The following is a 23,199-nucleotide window of genomic DNA, read 5'->3' as shown; positions in this document are numbered from 1 at the left end:
TATCCCTGACAAAATCATAGACGACTTTTAAAGGCATCTTATCTAAACTTTTTGAAGAAAAACTTAAAAACGTTAATTAAGTATTAAAACTATTTTCTTCGATTTTTCTGAAGTTATTATCGCATTCTATGGGTTTTTTATTATCATTTACTTATATCGAAAGTGCCAAACATTGTACCCTAACTTATTCATTTAATAAAAAACCAAGCGTGATATGGATAGATAGATAGATAAATGAGTAGCAACCATAGTATACTATACTATAGTCAGGGATATAGGGATAGATAGATAGATAACTGAGTAGCAACCATAGTAAACTATACTATAGTCAGGGATATAGGGATAGATAGATAGATAACTGAGTAGCAACCATAGTATACTATACTATAGTCAGGGATATAGGGATAGATAGATAGATAACTGAGTAGCAACCATAGTATACTATAGTATATTCAGGGATATAGGGATAGATAGATAGATAACTGAGTAACAACCATAGTATACTATACAATAGTCAGGAATGTAAGGATAGATAGATAGATAGATAACAGAGTAGCAACCATAGTATACTATACTATAGTCAGGGATATAGGGATAGATAGATAGATAACTGAGTAGCAACCATAGTATACTATACTATAGTCAGGGATATAGGTATAGATAGATAGATAACAGAGTAGCAACCATAGTATACTAGAATATAGTCAGGGATATAGGGATAGATAGATAGATAACTGAGTAGTAACCATAGTATATTATACTATAGTCAGGGATATAGGGATAGATAAATAGATAACTGAGTAGCAACCGTAGTATACTATAGTATAGTCAGGGATATAGGGATAGATAGATAACTGAGTAGCAACCATAGTATACTATACTATAGTCAGGGATATAGGGATAGATAGATAGATAACTGAGTAGCAACCATAGTATAATATACTATAGTCAGGGATATAGGGATAGATAGATAGATAACTGAGTAGCAACTATAGTATACTATACTGTAGTCAGGGATATGGGGATAGATAGATAGATAACTGAGTAGCAACCATAGTATACTATACTATTAGTCAGGGATATAGGGATAGATAGATAGATAACTGAGTAGCAACTATAGTATACTATACTGTAGTCAGGGATATGGGGATAGATAGATAGATAACTGAGTAGCAACCATACTATACTATAGTATATTCAGGGATATAGGGATAGATAGATAGATAACTGAGTAGCAACTATAGTATACTATACTGTAGTCAGGGATATGGGGATAGATAGATAGATAACTGAGTAGCAACCATACTATACTATAGTATATTCAGGGATATAGGGATAGATAGATAGATAACTGAGTAGCAACTATAGTATACTATACTATAGTCAGGAATGTAAGGATAGATAGATAGATAGATAACAGAGTAGCAACCATAGTATACTATACTATAGTCAGGGATAAGGGATAGATAGATAGATGACTGAGTAGCAAACATAGTATACTTTACTATAGTCAGGGATATAGGTATAGATAGATAGATAGATAACTAGTAGCAATCATAGTATACTATACTATATAGTCAGGGATGTAGGGATAGATAGATAACTGAGTAGCAACCATAGTATACTAAACTTTAGTCAAGAATAAGAGAATAGATTCTAAGGGACAACAAATATTTACTTTAAGCAATATTGCAAAACTTTGTGCCTGTACATTTGCCTCAAAATGAACGACTATTTTTAAAAAAAAATGTACTTGATCAATGAAAAAGATTTTCGTCAATTAAAAAATCTGGTCTTGAACTAATGAAAAGTAAAAAATGTTTCGGTGCATTTTTAGTATTTTAGTCACTTGCAATCCTAGTTTTCTGTTTCCTTCAGGTGCTTTAAAATTTTACTTTATTTTGAATTTTAGATTTTAAAAAGAATTTGTATAAAAGACCTAAAAACTTTTGGATTACTTTTGGTTTCCTTTCTCCCTGGCACTACTAGGCACCCTAATAGCACTTAGCTGCAATAGCTTACACTACTCTCCAAACTACTAAGTTACTCCTCAGTTGTGATTAGTTAGTCAGTCAGTCAAGAGCAGTCGCGGAGGTAATGCACCCCTCTTCTTTGCAACAATAACCATTGCCATTTATCTCAATATGCAAAAAGTCTAATTTTTGCAAAAATAAAAAGTGTTAAAATGTGTTCATTTGTGAAAAAGTGGTTTGGTGATGTATGATGTAATGTGTTATTTTTATGGACAGATTTCAAAATTGGTGTTTTTTAGACATCTGTTTTTTAATTTCTTTTTTACATTAAAAGTGTTTTTTTTTGCTTTAAAACCTTTTCTAATCTAATGAATTCCACAAAAATAAATATGAAGTATACTTATCTCTTTGCTGTAATGTATCTAATAGAAAGATTTAAAAATGTTGTTATTCCTATTCTTTTTAAGGCCATACAAACCTTATATTATGGCTTAAAAGGCCCTTCTGTTTACACAACAATAAAGATAAATTTCTTTAACAAGTTGGTGTTAAAATATAAAATTTACATTAGAAATTATTGACAATTTTATTACTCATTGCCTAACAAAGCAATAAAATTAACAAATTTGTTGAATAATAATTTGAAAAATTACACATATTTTATTAAATTAATCGTTAAATTCTTCAAAGCAAAGCTTTTCTATCACGTTAGTTTATTTTGGAAATGGCGTTTCCCAAATCGATTAAATACAATGTTTCAGTTAAAGAATATTAATAAACAATATTAAAATGAAAGTAAGTCCATTTTCAAAAATCTTCGAAAACAATATTCTTTTTCTCTAGACACTTAAATTAATTACCTTTTTCTGATTTTATTAGCTTCGCTTTAATGAATGTTGTCATCATTGTTTTATCAAAAGCAAAGGATAAATTTTACTGCAATAAATTCAAAACAATAGGTATGTAATTAGAAACAAAGATTGATTATCCTCTTTATAAAATGCATTTTATCTTAAACAAAAGGTGTTTTGATTTAAATGAATATAAAAAGAAAAGGATAGTTGATATGAGATAAATATCAATCAAATAAAGGATATTTTATTCTATACTGGCTATTAGTAAAATAGAAAAATTTTATGTTTTTACTAGAAAGATTTACGTTTAGCTTTATATGTCCAAATTTACAGTTATCTAGCTATGAGGGTAGGTAATAGCTAGGTATCCTATATGCCCAAAACATCAGATAGCTAGCAAGATAGATAGATACCTAAGTGCATTCTATATATGCCCAAAGCAACAACTATGAAAGATAGATAACACCTAGAAAAATAGATAGATAGCTAAATGCATTCTAGATGCCTAAAACAACAGCTATGTAAATGCAAATAGATAATTTAAAAATAAAGTACCTGCTATCAACTCATACCAAAACACACCCCTAAATTTCATTCTTAAACAAGGATGACAACATCCATAAAAGCGAAGCACTGAAACGGTAGGACAAACGGACATTAACACTTGTATAGTATCTGAACTGAATAATCAGAATTTAAAAGTATAAGAGTCGAAGCAAAATTGTAAGTAAATAAGTTGAAAAACTGCTTGAAGCAGGATAATGTTTATGGACATACTTACATTTTTGGACTTTATTATAGAGTTGCTTCGCTTATAATATTGTTCTTTGTTGTCCCAGGAATCAATATACCAAAAATCAGATCAAACGGATAATTAGAACACTTGAAAATTTGTTGTTAAAAAAGTAGAAAAATCAACATGTTTAAAATGGACGTACGGACATTCTGGTAATAATTATAGAGTTGCTACGCTTTCTAAATCGTACCCAACTACTACAGGAATCGTCATGCAAAGTTTGAAATCGATAGGACAATTCTAACATGCCTAAATTAACGAATAAAAGCTATCTATCTCGGACGGACGTACGGACGGACGGACGGATGTACGGACGGACGGACCGACCCTAATTATAGAAAAGCTTCGCTTTTAAAAACAACAGAAAATTTATTATACAATATTTAGCTTAACAACTTAAAAAAGAAAATTGCAATTGAATTAATTCTATTTAACCTCCAATATTTTGGCCAGTTAATTATGATGATATCTTTTGAATACTTATTTTACATTTTTAATAATAAGTTAGAGCTTTATATTTTAAAAGAAAATGTATGTATTTAAGGAAATTAATAATTATTGTATTAGGAATAATAATTTTTTTATTAGTGAAAAATTGTAGAAGATAAAATAGTGAATTCTAAATGTAATGACTTTATAGCCATATTTATACTTAAAGCTTTAGTAATCTTTATGATTAATAAGCTATTTCTTTCTCTTTCTCAATTTTTTCCTTCGCTACTTCGCAATTGTCCTTGTTACTGTATATTAAAGTATTGGTTTTAGCGGTTACCGAGCTCTTAAACTTCGGACAGACAGACGAACAGACATCGTTATTCTTTTTATTATAGACAAGCGGCTGCGCATCAAGTATTTCTTATTAATAGTTATTAAGTTGACATAGATATATCCTAAAACCATTCCAAATTTCAAAGACTATGATTTTTATATATAAAAAAAATAGATTAAAACCATCCTGAGACCTATGTTAAGCTTCCCTATAAAGGAATACTCAATATTTTATCAGAATTTAAAGATTTCATAGGCTTTATCAAGGAATAAATCTTATTACTTTATATAATAACTAGCGGCTACGCCCCCTAGAGGCCTCTAGGGGCACTTGAGGAGGGGGGAGTCAAATTTAATAACCCAATTTCTTATTTTAGATTTTTTTTTAAAGTAAATAAAAATTTTTATGGGGGGTGGATCTTTATTTTTTGGGGAGTTGGGGGTGTCCCACCCCCCACAAAAATAGTTATAAACCTTCCCGGACCTATGGAATACAAATGTTTCATTAATAAATAGATCATCAGTTCTAATTAAGATGTTAAAAATAAGAGTCAATATGCGTCGTTGCATTTTGAATCTTTTAAAAGAACGAATAATTTTCAGCTTGTGTTAAAAAACATCCCCTAACTGGAGTCAAGGTCAACACTATGATGTTGTTGTTGTCTTACATGGCCCAAAGAATAAGATTGACAAAGAAAAACTACCCTCTAGCTCTAAAATTCATGGGACACAAACAATAAAGCTAAAAAAGTTAAATAGCATTAAAATGAAACCAACGGCATACAATTTTCATGTTTATGTCGACTAAATGGCATTAAAAGAGACAGCAGAAAGTGTGTTAATTTTTTGAGTTTGTGTTTTTTTTTACAATATTGACATTTATAATTTGAGAACTATATGATTCTCAATATAATTGGTCAAAGCCCCTAAAGGCCTCTAGGAGCACTTGAGAGGGGGAGAAGTCGACCCCCAAGCTTTTAATTTTAGTTTTAAAAATAAAAGAGGTCAATTTTCTGGGGGCGATTTCTAATGGGAGGGTGGTGTTACCCACTCCCATTATAGTTGTAAACCTTCACAGGACCTATGAGAAGCTACACTGTAAAGGAGAAACATATCGGAATAACATATATTGAAATATTGACAGAGTTTAGTCATACATTTTTAAGGCGACATGTTTTTTCCTCTCAATGTTTAAATTAAATTATCTTTAAAATAGTTATTATAGCCTAGTTCACACAAAAGACATAGGTCGACCTCTATAGAGTCTTTAGGTTGACCAATAATATTATAAAGGTATTTGTTGGTTTTATTTGTTTAGGTTGGCCTATAAAAAATTATCGACCTTAAAAAGTTATTTGTAAAGTGGGCATATGTATTATGGATTTATTTCTTTGGTTTTTTCAATTTTTTTTTTCGAGAATACTTTTCCATATTTAAGCCAATAATTCTATTGCGCCTTTTCTTCTTTTCTTTGTTATCTATTCGCTAGGTTCCTTCTTTTACAAGGGTTGGTTCTAAATATTTTTTACAGTTGTATCACAGCATGCTATTAGATTAGCTTAAACTGAAATCATATGGTAATAAAGAGCTCGTAATACTTTTAGAAACCATCTTGGTCGTAAAATATTCTAGAAAAAAATCACGAAACCTTTTCATTTAAAATTTGGATAATTGAAAATCTAATCTAAAGTTTCTAATTCACTTTGTCTGCCATCGTCAGTTCGTTAGTCAGTGACTCAGTCCGTAACGCTATGGGAAAATACAATTTATCTAGGCGCTAATTAAGATAGACAGCTAAATTTTCAGTAAAGATTATTTTGTCCTGACGTGTCCGTATGTCGGAACTGGACATCTCCTTTGTAGTATCTCACTTGATCTGCATGGTTGTCCATCCGTCCATAGATTTTTTTGCTTCGCTTCTTATGAATTCAAATTCATTCAATTATACATAAGCATGACGTAACCATTTTTCAATCTGTTGATTTTAAAAGTAAGACAGCAGAAAAAAGGTTAAACGACGGGTTATGGAGAATATTTACTTCTATGATTGTCTTAATTTTGAAAGATTTTTTGGCATAAAATAGAAATCTATGATTTAAAACTGATTAGTAATGGATAGTTGGAGTTATTTTGTTTTGGTCTTTGCTCACCAGAGCACGACAATTTCTCATAGTTAAGCTATTACATAAGCCTTTCAATTAGAAAGCAAGCATTTACTTTGTAGTTACGATAATACTCTTTAACTTACTTTGTCTGACTGTCGCGTAGCGCCTTGGGAGAAATTGGATTTACTCGGCCCCTTTTCAAGATAGACGGATGATTTTTTTATGTGAAAATTTATTTCATAAATGGGCAAGGTCAATTAGTGTTTTTGTTCCGTTGAACTTTAGTAATATTCATAGGAATTCTGTCCATTACGTTTTTTTAAAAGTAAATTGTCTCTAATTTGAGCTTCGCTACTTATAGATGTCGTCTTTCTTATTAACATTTTAAGTATCTAAGTTATATTTAGGGCAAAACAATTTAATTTTGCTTGGGGTCAAAAGAAATTGCTATAGAAATTTGCCTTATACATTTAAATTTTCACCCAACCTTTAATTTTTATCTATCTATTTTCTTTTATAAATAAGTTTAAAAATTAGAATATTTATTACTTTCAATGATTAGAAATAATTTGCGTAGTTTTACTTTACTCAGAAACCAAAATTTCGCAAAATTTCTAATCATCCTTTTAAAAGTAAAATACCTACTATGATAAATTATTGTCTTTTTAAGCAGAAATTTGACTCTATTTTAAAAAAAAATTCGGAATTATTTCAATTTAGAAAAGGAAAACATATTAGGAGACTATAAATAAATTTTACTTATCTAAAAGAATCCTAAAACACGATTGATCATTGTCTTATCCCTAAAGATCCCTGCATTTAAGTAGGATGTTTCTTGATTCCACTCAGAGTTTAACGATGAATAGAAAGACAGCTGAACCGCTTTTCTCAACTATGATCTCAATAATATTTTAAAAACAGCTTAAGAACTGAGCTTAGCTGATCAGAAAGGTCCTGAGTTCCAACAAAACTGGAATTAATCCTATATTTTTATTTTACAATCTGTAGAAAGCTGTCTCTCACTTTGTCCCTTAGTCTACCTCATGATATATGAAAATATAAATATCAAAAAAATATATCAGAAAGGTTTTCTCCAAATTCCAATATATATTCAATTCATATTCTTTATTTTTACAAAAAAAACTCTGTAAATCTCCTTGTCCGTGTACCCATCCATAATTTTTTGTGTTTCACTTTTTATGGATGTTGTCATCCTTGTGTGTTAATTATAAATAGAAAGGAATTTTGAGAATTATAGAAACTATATTTGTGAGTACCCAGTCAAGCGTTGCTTTTGCCATTATTTAGTCTGTCATTGGAATTTTCCGCGACATGGTACATTACAGGGATAAGACAATGGCCGATAAATCTATGTACATCTCCAATGATGACACACAAAATTACCTCTTATGTAGATTAAATTAGTAGTTGAAACATCTGAGCACTCAACTTAATAAACCAACCAATCAGAATTCTGTAGAAGTCCTTAAAGTTGTTAAGCCAACAATTAATAACACGTTATCATAAAACTTTGTGGACTAGTGTATTAAACAGCCCATTGTCCCCTCTCTCTGGGACATTATTCTTATCAAACCTTTTCGCCCTAACTACCAGGGATCTTAAGGGATAGGACAATGGAAGATAAAATTATGTATATTAATATCCCAAATGATAATACACTGAATCACTTGTTTGAAATAACCAATTGGGAATTTCACCTGTCTATGTATAAATTTAGTTATCACGCAACCTTTCACATTTGAAATAAGATTTTAAACTAAATTATTTTAACTATTAAAGGACAACTATTGTTCATAAATTAATAATATCTTATTATTATTTCTATGAAAAGAAAAGTAAAGTAAAATAATTACACAATAAATACAAATATACGATAGTTTAGAGAATTTTATTTACTCATCAATTTCCAAATAGTAGCTTAATAAATATAGCTTCACAATATAAAATTTAATTTGTAATTGCTATGAAAAATTCTAAAAAGAAAAATTATCAGTACATATATATGTAAAAATCAATTTACAATTATTTTTAAAATAATAAACATGTAGATTTTATGATATATTTATAATATTTAAATATAAATATTTAATTTTTTATAAAAAAAATCTGCGAGTTGAATGGGGTATTCCTGCGGTCCATCATTTATTCCCTCGGGTAAGAAATATTCATTCCTAAACAAAAAACTGCACAGGAATATCATTCTCATTTAAACAAAAAACTCATTTTTTTATGCTAACATGTGGTGTAATTTTGGTTTTTAATTTTCATTTATTTCCCGGCTATGATCATTTATATCCCTGATATCAAGTTTCTTTTAATAAATAATAAAAATTCTAAAATCTTCCAAAAAAAAATTAATAATCTTCTAAAAATGACTACCTCCGGGAAATAAATGACTACCTCCGAAAAAAAATGGGGTATTCCTGTCCAGTTTTTTGTTTAGGAATGAATATTTCTTACCCGAGGGAATAAATGATGGACCGATAGGTCATTATTTATTCACGAGGGTAAGAAATATTTATTCCAAACAAAAAACTGGACAGGAATATCATTCTCATTTAAACAAAAAACTCATTTTTTTATGCTAAAATGTGGTTTAATTTTGGTTTTTAATTTTCATTTATTTCCCGGCTATGATCATTTTTCTTATATTTTCTTTCTTTTAGTAATTAATAAAAATTATAAAATCTTCCAAAAAAAATTAAAAATCTTCTAAAATCATACCAGGGATATAAATGAGATACCAGGGAAATAAATGAATATTTACATCCACTATTTAAGGGGTTGTTTATATGGGAATGAATATTTACATCCACTATTTAAGGGGTTGTTTATATGGGAATGAATATTTACATCCACTATTTAAGGGGTTGTTTATATGGGAATGAATATTTACATCCACTATTTAAGGGGTTGTTTATATGGGAATGAATATTTACATCCACTATTTAAGGGGTTGTTTATATGGGAATGAATATTTACATCCACTATTTAAGGGGTTGTTTATATGGGAATGAATATTTACATCCACTATTTAAGGGGTTGTTTAATTTGGGAATGAATATTTACATCCACTATTTAAGGGGTTGTTTATATGGGAATGAATATTTACATCCACTATTTAAGGGGTTGTTTATATGGGAATGAATATTTACATCCACTATTTAAGGGGTTGTTTATATGGGAATGAATATTTACATCCACTATTTAAGGGGTTGTTTATATGGGAATGAATATTTACATCCACTATTTAAGGGGTTGTTTATATGGGAATGAATATTTACATCCACTATTTAAGGGGTTGTTTATATGGGAATGAATATTTACATCCACTATTTAAGGGGTTGTTTATATGGGAATGAATATTTACATCCACTATTTAAGGGGTTGTTTATATGGGAATGAATATTTACATCCACTATTTAAGGGGTTGTTTATATGGGAATGAATTTTGAAGAAAATTAGTTCACAAAATATTTGGCAGAGAAATGAAAATGCACAAAATTTGAGGCTTTAGTCAAAATAGTGTCCAATGACTTCCACTTCTTGTTTGTCCATAAAGATCTCGCTAACCATTGAACCAATTTAGTTCTTTATTCTAGAGAAACTTCATGTAGGCTCTGAAATGTTTTTATGTCATTTTACTTTTAAATTTAAGGCTTACGATGATATTAGTATATTTTTCTGCCCATTTCTCCCAGGGATAAGGGATGGGAAACGTAGGAAAATATTATTTCAGGCCTATTTTAAGCCTAGGCCTATTTCTAGCCTAATAAACCAGTTTTGGGATGGCGCAGTGCTTCGTATAAAACGCTAATAAAAAAGCTGTGTGTGTGTGTGTAGATAAAGTATAGAATCAAATTCAGGTAGCTAGTTTAAAGTAAAAAACATTACTTTTTATAAACCTATATATTAATGGCTTTTGTTAAAATGAAGTTTTTTCTCTCCCAAATTTTTTTTATCTTTTACTTTGGTAATTTGAACTGTCAGAAAGCTATCGTTGGGTTTCCCTCAGACAGATTTTAGTTTGTATTATTTGCATTTTTATTAATGAGTAAAAATTTTATTTGAAAATTTCATTGCTAATTAAAATTCAAAATAAATAAATTAATATGCACTTGGGTAACATTCTATCAAGTATTCTTTGTAGTGATATTATGTAGTGATATATTTGTACTGTGTTGTATTGTGTATTGTACATATATTAGGGTTAAAGTGTTGTATCAATTCCGTATTAAATTTTTAAAATTCAAAATACAACATCTAATTTATAAACTACCAAATGAAAATTCGTAGCTACCTCCTTTCCAAAAAATAATCCCGTTATTTTTGTTTTTTCTATATGGCCCTTTTTTAATGTTTAACTCTAAGCAGATTTAATAATTAAGCTAATGTGATCTAACACCATTTATATTTATTTTTTATTAGCAGACGAAATTATTATTTTTCCCAGAATTGTCTGCTTCTAAAATTTTCGCCAATTGGTGATTGGTTGTTAAAAACAGGCCGATTCTTATTGGTTTAGAGCTATAGCTACTTGGGAGCGTCCGCCAGTTTGATAGTAATTTGTAATAGTTGCAATATCCCTTTAGAATCTAGGCCGGGACCTAATTAATGGCCAGGTTTCCTATCCCTTATCCCTGATTTCTCCATCTATTAACTAAAGTCGAAGCCGCCTTAAACAAAATTAATTAGAAAAGTTTCAAGCAAAGGAGAAGGATCATTTTTGCTGCGATTTTGGTGTTTTGATAATGTTATTTCATAATGTAAAGGTACTCCGCAAATCTTAGTTAAAACATCCCTAACGTTTTTTTAATGTCGCATTGTTTCTTAAGAAAGAGAAAAAGGATTTTTAAACAGTGATTTGGATTGATTTACATTACTTTAAGATGTTTACAGGTAAAATAAGTCTGGTAATTTTGTTCATCGTAATTCAGGATAATTTGCTAATTTATTGTCCATTGTCTTATCCCATATATTATCTGTATTAATTTCTTAATCCCACTTTGTATTGTTTTCCTCTTTTTGAATGTTTTTTTTTGTAGATCTTATCTAACCTATAAATTTTAGTATCATTTTTAGTAGCAAAGCTACTCTATAATTGTCCGTCAATCAGTCAGTTCTTCACAGCCAGTCCGGTAGTCAATAATACTATGGGGGGTAATGTAATTTTTTCATCAGCTATTCAAAATAGACGGCTGTTTTTTGTAAAGATTCAGTGATGACTGCAGAATCTTACTATGCTTTAACTTATCATTTTTGTTGCGAAGCAACTCTGTATCTCACTTTATCTGTCCTTCCGACAAGCAGGCAGCAATACTATGGGGAAAATGTGATTTTCTCGGCTGCTATTAAGGATAGACAGCTGAATTTTTTAGTGAAAACATATGCGCATCTAATCTATACATTCTTTTGTCCGTCTGTCTTTGAATCTAAATGTGAATTAAATGCATTGAAACAGTGATAGAAAAGGGATGTAAAAAGCATTTAAGGAAAGGTTTGAAGACCTAAGTAACTAAAATATATTCTTTGTTCTTGGAATGAAATCTTACTTGTTAAAATTCAGATCCTATTTGAAAGTTATAATTTTGTGTTGCTATGCATTTAAGATTAAAGTATACTTATACAATGAAATGTTCATTTTTGCTGTAACTCAAAACTTTGTTTTTTTTAGTTCGAATATGAACGAGAATTATATATTTCTTTAATGTTAAATGAGTTCGAAAGAATATTTTTCCCCACTTAATTTGTTCAACGTTGAAAATTTATCAAGCTTTAATCCATTTCTTCAATTTTTTGATTTTCTCTGCTTTTATTTCAGACCCCGATAATCATACTATAGGTATAGCCCACCCCCCCCCCCCCCAGATTTAGGCACAGAAACAATAAAATATCCCCCTTTTATATTCAATTTATTTTAAAAATAAGGGGGGGGGGGTATATCAGTGATTGATAGGGACTTTCAGAGAAAACACCGATTTAAAAAAAGAAACACTTTCCCCAGCTCTAAAAATATGTTAATTAGTGTCAATAGCCACACTAATAGGACAATTAATTTTCCATTACAGTGAACTTAAATCATAACATTTTAAAATTTCATATAAAAATGTTTTAATAATGTTCATTAAATCAATAATATTTTATTTGAAACAAATATTACCTAATAATTCTTTAATATACAGATATCAAATATTTTTCCAATTTACAGTCGTAGTGTAAAGTTTTTTTACTATATTATTCGAATTACTTAAAGAAATATAATAGTTATTTCTTGCATGGTATTATAAACGGCTTTCCGCGGATATAGAATGTACAATTATAAGATTAAAACCAGTTCTTTTAGACCCGAGGTGCCGAAGGCACGGGATAAAAAAACTGGTTTTAATCTTATGATTGTACATTTTTATATTCGTAGAAAGCTGGATATAATAAGATGCTAGACATAGTTTTTTCGTATGGATGAAAACCGGTTCCTATCCACCTGATTCGAATGAATACGAGAAAATCTTATCTTAATAACCCATTAATACACTGCACTGTTCTGAAATTTAAAGAATCTTTTTTACAAAAATAATCATTGTTTTGGTGTTTTAAAATGGTCTTTTTCTCAATTGATCATCATTGGTTAATTTTTATTTACATGAATTCAACAAACAGTTTGTTATGGTGACTTTTTTGGATTTGAAATTTAAGGATAAGATATTTTAGATCAAAGTCTCAAATTTCTTTTTGTATTCTTCTACAAAATAATATATTTTTATACGTTATCGTCTTTGTTTTAATCAGACTTTTTTGGTTCCAGGACAAACGCAGGAGTCCCAAACATCGGAGTGGACAAACACAGGAGTGTTAAAATATTAATTTAATTATTTATTTCTATACAGATTAGGTTAGGTTAAGACATGAATGTACAAATAAGCCCCCCCGCACGCCGCAGGGGTTAGGAATTTAAAAAACCTTTAAGTTGGTCTAAAATAGGTTGGGTTAGGTTAATTGTCCAGTCCTGCGTTTGTCCACTCCTACGTTTGGGACTCCTGCGTTTGTCCTAGGACCATTTTTAGGGTTACTTACAATGTTAAGTCTAATGCGCCCCTAGTTCTCTCTATTGAAAGGAGGAGGGGTTAGAGAAAATTAACTAAAATCATCCGAAGTTTTAGAGTTTTAGTTAGATATTTACGGACTTTTCTTAATAATTATTCTTTATAAATATTTACTACGTTTACTACGTGGTACAATATTATCTTTCTCTCTCTCTCTCTCATTCTTAATCTTTATGTGTATTATAGTATACCTTTCCTGGTTATACTCCCCCCCCCCCCCATCCCTTTCATTTTACAATAGCTGCTTTATCTGTGGGTGTGAGGGAAGGGGGGGGGCGGTAAACCAATCCCCCAAACACTAAAAACGCCCTAGCTCCCCCCACTTTACTTATGCGTACTACACTTTCAAAAACTGTGCGACTGCCTGATTGTATCTATCTATCTGCCTAACAATCTATCTATCTATCTACTATCTGCCTGACTATCTATCTGTCTATCTGTGTATAGTGTATATCTGTGTACCGATTTTCCCCAAGCGCCCTGCACACACACGCACACACACACACATACTATCACTTCCCTTTCCCCTCACACACACACACACACACACCTCTCTTAAAAATGTAAAGGTAGGAGTTTAAAAAAATGATCCAAATATTTTACTTAAAATCAGCAAAAAAAATGATTTATCCTCAAATCGCAAAGTAAACTATTGTCAGGAAGATAGTAGACCTTGAATTGTAAAATGTACTGGTTCCCAAAGTTTTAAAATCATGCTGGCTTATTCATTGAATATTTTTGGGACTTCTAGTACATCTTGATTGATTGGCTTAAACTAGTAGCGTCCAAACTTTTACAACCAAAAATTTTCATCTACAGAAGGGGAAATTTGTTTATCATCATTATGGATGTGTAATGTGTTATTCCTGACCAGTTATTTCCTATTGATCATTATTAGATTAACATCAAATTTATTGTTCTAGTTGTAATGTTGAATTAAGCATAAGGCCCTACAACTTTTTTAAAAATAACATAATTTCGATGTATGTTTCTGTTGAATATATGTGTAAAATGCTCCGCTGGTATTCTACAATATTGTCCTTGTTATCTATCCTATTATATAAAGTATTATTATATGTATAAACACATTTAATTTTTTTAACTATTTATTTGCGGAATACATATGTTTCTCTATAAAATTAGATCATCAGTTCCAATTAAGATGTATAAAATAAGAGTTAAAAAGATATATGTCTATGCATTTTGAATCCTTTTTAAAGACTAACTAAATGAGAAAGAAGTGTTAGAAAATTGTGCCCCCTAAGTAATAAGGTTTTTTACTGTAGCTTAGGATTTCAATAATCACAGAACAAATAGAGTTCTCTATTCCAGGGAAGCTTTATATAGGTCTCGAGGTAGATGTAAGCTATTTTAATATTAGTTTTATGATGGTTTAAGGCTATTTTTCTTCTCTTCTCTATCCCTTCCAATAAATTAGAGAGTCCCTAGATGCTAGGGCCGCTTCCGCTAGTATTTCTATATTCTAGCTAAATAACATTTTTTGCTAAAACACAAGGCTACCGAAATTAAGGTATGGTATATATAATAGTTGGCTTTGTGCGTGCATGTCTGTCCGTTTGTCCGTTTGGCGTGCGTGTCTGTCGGGTGTGTGCGTGTGTGTGAGCTCGAGTGTGTATATAATAACTCGGCTTAATTTTCATTTAGTTTACTCTTACCTGCATTTCAAACTACAGCCATCAAATCATATATGTGATCATTTCTCAGTTTAAATAAAAACTGAAGAAAAAAACAACGAAAAAACTGAACATTTTTACATCTTTTTAGTTATAACAAAGTGAGTGTTTTTTAGATATTATATGACCAAAACGTTCTGAAATTATTATAAAAATATGGTTATTTGAAAGGTTATAATCGATAATAACTGCGTATACATATAAAAAGAGATTGTTTGTTTGTTTGATATTATTAAGTAATAATAACGTTCAAAAATAGGTTAAATTATTATGTAACTTTTAATTTAATTATTGAAATAAATAAACCAAAATGGTTCAAAGGACCTAGCCTCATATTTCTAACGGCTTTTTATCAATAATGGCCGTTTTCGCCCTTTTTTGGGGACAATGCTTCAAAATATGGTTTTTGCCTGTTTTTTTTCGAAATTAAGCAGAATAAATTTAAGAGAAGGGTTTTAATATTTTTTTATTTCGACAAGTTATTGTATAATTAAGGGTTGACCGTTAGTCTAACGGTCCTTAAGTCTAAGCAAAAAAACTTCCTTGATTATTAAGTGATTTTAAAAGACTAAACTAAAATTCAACCTTAAATAAGAAAACTCCATATTTTGCGATTTATGGACATTATCTATCAACAAAAATATAAAAATGACAGTTACCATGTTATTGCTGCGCTAGCTGTGGAAAAAATTGTCCTTGTTCTGAAATAAAATTATTTACGAGTCATTTGCTGAAAAAAATAATAGAATTGCATATAAAGAATTATGATTGTGTGGTTTTCTCATAATTTAACAATTATCTTTTTATGTGTCTATCTATCTAAATATCTCTCATGCTATCTCTCATAAGTTTTTTTAGCCCCGTGGTGCCGAAGGCACCGGCTAAAAAAACTAGTTTTAATCTTTTGATTGTACATTTTTATATTCGTAGAAAGCTGGATATAATACAATGCTAGACATAGTTTTTTCGTATGGATGAGAACCGGTTCCTATCCACCGGATTCGAATGAATACGAGAAAAAATATTATACATATTTTTGTACATTTTTGGAAAATAAAAGTATTAAACAAAATACAAAAAGAGAAAATTGAGGGAAAAGCTGAAAAAGACTACACCCTTTGGTATTCTTTATATGTACATTTTCCTTTATACTTAAGTATATTTTGGTATGTTGACAATTTAATAAGTCAAGTTAGAATTCCAAAGGAGTTGTCTTAAAAATTCAATTTTTGATGTAGTTCAATTAAATTTTTGATTTGTTGATTTATTTTTATATGTATAATAGCCCAAAACCTGCCTTAGGATTGAAACAAAGCTTTGCAATCGGCATTCTGTGTGTAAGATCTTAAGACACATGTGAATCTATAGAAACACACATCTAATTAATACATTGAATTATATAAGGCAGACAAGGAAGCCCAAGCTTTTTTTGAGGAGGCTAAAATAACGGGTTTTAAAGTTTGATGGGGGTAAACACCCCTTTACCCTCCACCTTTGACGTTTATGGCAGGTATAATAAAATTTTTTTAGATTATGCCATCAATCGTCGATTTTCCCAGAAATCCATAAAATGTTAACAACAATACAATGAATGGATATAGAATATACGTGGATATTATAACCTGGGAAAAATTTCGTCAATTAAGATTACAAACATGTACATCATTTATTGGTGAGTTCGTGCATCCAGTAGAATGGAAGGGGGTGGGATAAGAGGATGTATGGTGTTATCGTTATTTTATCCAGTTACAAGTTTCACTATATTAAACCACATGATAATCTGGTGTAAGATCCAAGTAATAATATATCCATTAACATATGGGCTATTGTAACAGATAATCTAGATAATACTGCTTAAACACACATCAAATAATACAAATAATTATAATAAGTAAACAAGGATGACAACATACATAAGAAGCGATAAACAAGTGACTTATAGATTAAAAGATTATTGATCTTCACATCTACTTCAGCCATCTGAAACAGCAATTAATAAATCTGATTTCTCCAAAAAACATACAGACGAACATACATTTTATATAGTACCTTCCCTACTAATAGTGGATAACATCTATGTAATGTTTAATACACTTGTTATTGCTAAATAATAACGCTAACAGCAATAACTTACACATTACAAGAGTCTAGAAATTTAAGAGTATATCAATACATTAGCAGGGTAACTAAAAATGCAATGTTATAGTTATACTTAATAATGAATAACCATGAGAATCACATACTGAATGTATGGATAACAATTGTTATTGCAGAAAAATAACGCTAACAGCAACAACTTTGTTATGTATAACAACCAGGGCGGGAGGGGACATGAAACTGGTACCAATCTTTCTATAAACACTTTGAGAACTTTTATTTATTTTGATTAATTTTAAAAATAACATACAGGGTGGATTTTGTTTATCATCATTAGAGATGTATATAGTTATAAATTATAGAAATATTTGTAAAGGAAAATAATGTTTTTAAATTGTTTGATAAAATTTAGATTTTTACATTTTTGTAGTTAATAAATCACTTAAAATGACATGCTCTAAGATAGCTCTCTATATATCTCAAAAATCAATATTTAAACTTTCAAATACGTCATAAACTTTATAACGTTGCGACGTACAGACAGCTCGTAGTTACAGAGTAGCTGCGCTACTAATAGAGCTGAAATCCAGAACCTGCATGTTTCCTTTAAAAAATGTTAGAATAACTAAGATATGATAATCGATAACACTTGTGGCTAGATAAAGCTAGTTTTAGGCAGATTTATGTATATTGTAACTTTTCTTCTTGCCGTACTTTAAAATCAGTTATCTATCTACCTATCACAATTTCACGGGGATCTATACATCAATTTTTGACATCTAAAACATCCAAAGACCTCCTGAATTTTTGGCAATTTCCTCAAATTTTTGTGTTTTCATCTTTTTTTTCTATCTATCAATGTCTTACTATATTTTCAGTTATCTATCTAGTTATCCATCTATCTATCAATAATAAATCCAATTATCAATCAATCTATTAATAAATAGAAAGATAAACTCTTGTTTGTCCATCTATCGAACAAGCAATCTGTTTTTTTCTCTATTTGGCCACTTTAATATCCAATAATTATCTGTCTATCAAACCACTTTAAAGTACAAGCTACAAGTACTGAGCGCATTACAAAAGGTCACCAAAAGTTATCCAGAGTCCACCCCCAACGCCTCAAGCAAACCCCCCAAAACTTTTAATGACTTTTTGGGCCTGTGTATCTGGATTTTTCCATGTATGAAACTTTGATCTCAAAATTTAACATATGGACCTATACATTTGGGCATCTTGCTGAGTTTTATAAAAAAAAAAATTATCTCTTAAGGCATTTTTAGTCATATATCTTTGATTATGTTGATAAATGTTAACAAGTTCAAGGAGGGATATTGGAATGGAACAATGTTTTATAACATAGTATTAAAAACTTTTGAACTTTTCTTATTTTAGCTAATTTTAATAATATTGGGCTCAAGCGCATAGTATGCCGCTAAAAAGTTTTTCTCAAAGCAGACGAAGCTCACTTACTAAACACAAAAAAATCCATAGTTATATGTAAAGTAGCTGTGCTATTAAAAAAGTGCGTGTTTCTATAGAAATAAAATACTGTAAACAAGCATGTTTCACTTATTCATTCATATATTAAAAATGCGTATAAATCATTTACAAACAATGGAAGACAAAAAATACACACATGTCAATTTTTATGATACATTTTTTTACTATTTTTGTAGTTACACATCTGCTTTATAATTAAGGATATTGTATACAAGTTTAAATAATACAACGGTTTGATAGAACATGTCCTAACTTTTGTGATTTTATTTTGACCCATTCGTGACAAGCTTCCAAAGTTGATTAACTGGGCTTCAACAAAATCGATTTTATCAAAATAAGTGGTCTACAAAAAAACGATTCCATATCTAAAATCTATGGATCATTTTACATCTACATGAAATCCTATTAATTACAGCAAAACAGTAAAATTACAGTAAAAATATAGTAAAATATAACAAATAATTTTACAATTTCTATAAAACATCTGTAAGACATTTCAATTCAAATATTAAAATAGAATAGAAGATTTTAAAATATTTACACTTAAAAATAGTTATTTAAACTTTATTATTTCTTCATTCTTGGATACATCTAATAAACAAGGGTGACAACATCTATAAAAGCGAAGCTAAAAGGACAACGACTAATAACCCTTGTAGAGTATCAGGACCAATAAATTTGTTGCCAAATTGCGGGTGCAGTGAAAGGACATACTTTCAAGACTTGTTAGTAACGATTATAGAGTTGCTGCGCTGCCTAAATAGTAACTAACTGTCATAGGAATCATTATGTAAAGTTTTAAATCGATAAAAACTAAAAGAGTTAACCGTTACGGACGGACGAACTGGAGCGGATTTTAGAAAAGCTTCGCTTTTAACAACCCTTTCAACTTATCATGCAAGACATATTATGATAGGAAGGGAATGAGATTCTGTAAAACAATTACCGACATACAAATATCAGCTTAATATTTGATTATGAAAATTAGTATTATACAATTTCCTCTTTATATCTTTTTCGTAATCTTTATTCCTTTTTCTGGCATTTAGGACTTTTTACGGCTTCACAACTTTACAGCCACCAATTTACGTGTATTTTAAAATTCTTCCAAAAAGCTTACAATACATAAAACGGGCTATTTAGCTTTTTAAGAAAAGGGTTTAAAATTTATCTTAAAATAAGAGGACAATCGAAGAAATAGTGCCTTTGTTATTTTGAAGGAAAGGTTTATTAATCTGACAATCTCCTGTAAATTTGACTGCGCTGAAGATAGAAAATTGATGTCTCTATCTTGTTTTAGGTAACCACGTGAGGCTCAAGATGAGGATTACTTTTTTCAGTGTTGGTTTTGTTCTACTACTCGCCATAATCCAGGTATAGATAGATAGATAGATGAATAGACAGACAGACAGACAGACAGACAGACAGGCAGACAGACAGACAGACAGACAGACAGACAGACAGACAGACAGACAGACAGACAGACAGACAGACAGACAGACAGACAGACAGACAGACAGACAAATAGACAAACAGACAAAGAGACAGACAGACAGACAGACAGATATACAGACATACAGTCATAAAGACATAAGGACATAAAGACAAACAGATAGATAGATAGATAGATAGATAGATAGATAGAAAGTAGAAAGAACTGAGAAACATATAAAGAAATAATCTTTTTAACTCATATACATAGATAGTTTATATAACAACGCCTGGCTTAAAAAAGTTCATGATATAACAAAAAAGTTAGATAAGAAATTCGTCACAGATGGGGAGAATAGAAAGTTAGCTTAATGGTTTTAGCGAAAAGAAAAGTCATTTTGCTTTTTTGTGGATAGATTTAGATAGATTAATAGGTAGAAAGAAAGTTAGCCAGTTTTATAGATTGATAGGTAGATGGATTGAAGGGCAATTTGTTGTTAGAAGGATAGGAAAATGGGTAGAAATTAAGATGACTTACAAATAGATAGATAGCTAATAAGATAGCTAATTGATATCCTGTCTATCCCCTAGGTTGAGAGCTCCCCTGGCCATAATGTGCATGACTATTACAAATGTAACTCAGATTATGCCAGGTTAGATATTCTTTTCTTTAAATTTAAAAAAAAACACAGGACATATTTAAACATTTAAAGGTAGTGGCTGCATTTTAGCAGTTTTTTTTATGGAGAGCTACTCTTCAAATTGTTTTGTCCGACTTTTAGACAGTTAATGGTAAAAAAGATAATGGAAAAAAACTAAGAAACTTGAAGAAAGAGAAAGAAAAGGAGATTTTAAAAAACCAATTTGAAAAAAGGAAAGTGAAAGATAGAAAGAGAAAATTTTTTTATAACAAATAGAAGAAAGTTATACATGTATGTTATTGTGAAAAAAAAAGTGATAAAAGTTATTTTGGGAAAGAAAAGAGAAAGAGTCTAAAAACAAAGTAAGATTATCTAGAGAAAGTTATTTATAAAGGGAGAGTTATAGAAATTTAAATTATAGATTATATAAGAATAGGAAAATAGTAATATTGAAATAGAGAAAAGTTAGAAAATAAAAAAAAGATAATAGAAAATTTAATTAAGAAAATAAGGAGTAAGTTGAAAAACGACTAATGAATGGTAAAAAAAGACTTAATTTTAAAAACATATTGCATTAAAACTAGTTCTTTGGACTATGTTTTTTTCTGAAATTAATATTTATAAATATTAGAGCGAATTAGGGATATTGATTTATTTCTGTTTAACTCGTTCTTATAAACTCTAAAAACCGATACTTTTTAATCAAGGGGATCTTTTTTTCCTTTAAAACTGTCATATTATTGAAAAAGTAATATATTGGAAAATAGATTACAAAATACATATTTTAGTAAATATGATGCTAAAGTTAGATAATGTTTTTTGTGAACTAGGGTATGTCCGCCTGTCTGCATTTAAAACCGTCATTCAAAGCAAGAACTTAAGTTTGATTATTTAAAATATAAAAAAAAACTTTAATAATTAAAAGTAAACAAAAAAATTATAGTGCCTATAAAAAAATGATGCCATACAAATTACCAGTGATAGGCCAATAAAGAGACTAATGGCAGGTTAGTATAAATTTTAATTGACCAATCGCAGGCCAGTAAATATTTTATTTGACCAATAGTAGGCCAGTATGGTGTCATTTTTTATAGGCAATATAAAAAGCTTCAGAATTTATTTATTACAAAAAATTATTAAACTTTATGGTAATCATTGGCAAAATTTTTAGAAGAAATTATCGGCATTGCAAGGAGGAGGATCAGGAGGCAAGAAATTATGGCAGAGTTGGTAGAAACATTAACCATCAGGATTATTCAGCAGCCAGTAGCAGCAGCATATCATATATTACAGGTATAAACAGCTTTACAGACAGAAGGACAGACATACATACAGACAAAGTGACGGAAGTGACTGAAAAAGAATAATAATAGATAATGATAATAGAATATTTAAAAAGGCAGATAGACAGGTGGACAGATAGATCGTTAAATTAAATAGATAGGATAAAGATAGCCTAGAACCACTATAAAGCTTTCCAAAAAAGTACAGTAAACTCGGACTAATAGTTTCCTAGATTTTAGCTTCAGACAAAAAAACAACTACTTACTTTATTTTATTAGATAGTTAGATATTTTTGAATTAAAAATAAATTTGTTCAGAAGTTGAACACACCAGTTCTCGTCCATTGCTTTAATTTTTCTTTCTTTTTCAGTATTAGCAAGTGTAGTTCTTGGTTTAAACGAATTGTTGAGACACTGAGAAGAAGGAAGGTAGTGTCTCTAAACCTCGGTTTCAGTTACAACACACAGGTATGCAGTTTGATAGAAAGATGGATAGATAGACGGATAGAATATATAAAAACACCTAATTACAAATAGTCATAAATACTAACTGATGGACTGATGTACTTTTCAATTAATAGATTTTAATCTACAGAACGGGCAATTTTGTTTATCATGATTGGGTTGTGCATCCATTACGCAGCCAAACAAAGATAGATAGATAATCATAATTGCAAAATTGCTGTAATAATGAACCATGACATGCAAAAATAAAAACAATTTAGAAAAATAATTTTGGCTTATTCCCTCAAAAAGAGACATTAGAACATCCTCTCCCCCTCCCTATTCCCCCATCTCCCTCTCCCCCTCCCTATCCCCCTTCTCCCTCTCCCTATCCCCCCTCTCCCTCTCCCACCCCCCTCCCCCTCCCTACTCCACCAACAATTTTGAAACTTTATTTTTTTTTGAAAATATATCATTTTACTAAATTTT

At 30.0% G+C, this 23,199-nt stretch overlaps 1 long non-coding RNA gene across 2 annotated transcripts; it reads left to right on the top strand.

Moving 5' to 3' along the window:
* Window positions 1–2,026: 2,026 nt before the first annotated feature.
* On the top strand, window positions 2,027–22,734 carry LOC145332686 (uncharacterized). Of its 2 annotated transcripts, none has more exons than XR_013884264.1 (5): window positions 2,027–2,094; window positions 20,212–20,285; window positions 20,934–20,995; window positions 22,155–22,276; window positions 22,638–22,734. It is a non-coding gene; the product is annotated as an uncharacterized LOC145332686 (long non-coding RNA). The 2 variants fall into 2 exon arrangements; XR_013884263.1 differs by lacking the exon at window positions 2,027–2,094 and adding an exon at window positions 15,197–15,412.
* The last annotated feature ends 465 nt before the right edge of the window (window positions 22,735–23,199 follow it).

Source organism: Acartia tonsa, chromosome 11, assembly GCF_053477335.1.
Source record: "Acartia tonsa isolate MP-2025a chromosome 11, ASM5347733v1, whole genome shotgun sequence".
NCBI lineage: Eukaryota > Metazoa > Arthropoda > Copepoda > Calanoida > Acartiidae > Acartia > Acartia tonsa.
The sequence above is the reverse complement of the archived record's forward strand: the minus strand, read 5'-3'. Positions and strand labels throughout refer to the sequence as shown.